The following is a 1442-nucleotide window of genomic DNA, read 5'->3' on the forward strand; positions in this document are numbered from 1 at the left end:
AAGTCAGATTTTTTATAAGGGTTCTCTTTACCCTTCCTTTTGAGCCTAAAATTTTGCTGTTTCTGGAAGTAAAACTTGCAGGTGTTATATAGCATATTATTCAAAATTTATTCGTCAGATTTTGATAATTCTGTTCGATAAGGGCGGGAACAAAATGTGTTCAGTTAAATTTTTTATAAGTTTTCTCTACACCCTTCATTTGAATCTAATATTCTTCAATATCTTTTAGTAAAAATTACGGTCATTATAACATTCGTATCATTCAAAATACGTTTATTAAATTTTGATAATTTTGGTTGTAGAGGAAAAGGCCCAAATGTAATCAAGACCGAAATTTTGTAAGGGTGTTCCTTACCTTGCTATTAAACCTGAAACGTTGCAATTAGACAGGGAAAATTAAATGCTTTAGTGACGGAAAAGACTCACCAGATGGCAATATAATGGCTACATTTGAACATAAATTGTTATAACTTGCATATATTTCAAAATTTATTTGCCCGATTTTGATTTTTTTTGATAATAGCGGAGACAAAATGTGTAAAGCCAGAGTTTTTACAAAGTTTCTCTTAACCTTTCCTTTTAAAAGTAAAACTTCACAATTTTTGGTAGAAAAAATCGCAGGTATCATGACTAACAAATTATTCGAAATTTACTTGTCTGATTTTGATAATTATGTTTGATGAGGACAGGGATAAGATGTGCAAAGTCAGATTTGTTACTAGGGTTCTTTTTACCCTCCGTTTTGAAACTAAATCTTTGCAATTTCTGGTGGTCAAAATTTCATGTTATATAACTAGCTTATCATTCAAAATTTATCTCTCAGATATTGATAATTTTGTTTGATGAGAACGGGGACAAAATGCGTAAATTCAGGGTATAATAAGGGTTTTCTCTACCCTTCCTTTTGAACCTAAAATTTTGCAGTTTCTGGTAGCAGAAATTACAGGTGTTATATCTAGTATATTAATCAAGATTTATTTGTCAGATTCTAAAAATGTGGGTAAAATGTGTAAAGTCAAATCTTTTATAAGGGTTCTTTTCATCCTTCGTTTTGAACCTAAAACTTTGCAATTTCTAGTAGTCAAAATCACAGGTGATACAACTAGCTTATAGCTCAAAATTTATTTGTCAGATTTTGATAATATTGTTTTTTGTAATAAATTAATAATCGATCATAACCAAGGTCCGGGAATTCTAGGAGTCAAAAAGCTGGACGCTGATTTTTTGTTTAAGTATTAACTAAATAGAACGACCCTTTGTTGGTGGTATTATGCCATTTTCTCGTTTTACATAGATACAATTTATTAGCAGGGATATATCAAGCATTATATGCTGCATATAAATACACATTAACCCTATCTATAACGCAAGTAGCCTGCGAACAGTCTTTTAGTCTTTTAAAACTTATAAAGAACCGTTTAAGAACTTCTACGAGTCAAGAA

The sequence above is a fragment of the Agrilus planipennis genome, unplaced genomic scaffold (genome assembly GCF_000699045.2).
Source record: "Agrilus planipennis isolate EAB-ADULT unplaced genomic scaffold, Apla_2.0 scaffold662, whole genome shotgun sequence".
Taxonomy (NCBI): domain Eukaryota; kingdom Metazoa; phylum Arthropoda; class Insecta; order Coleoptera; family Buprestidae; genus Agrilus; species Agrilus planipennis.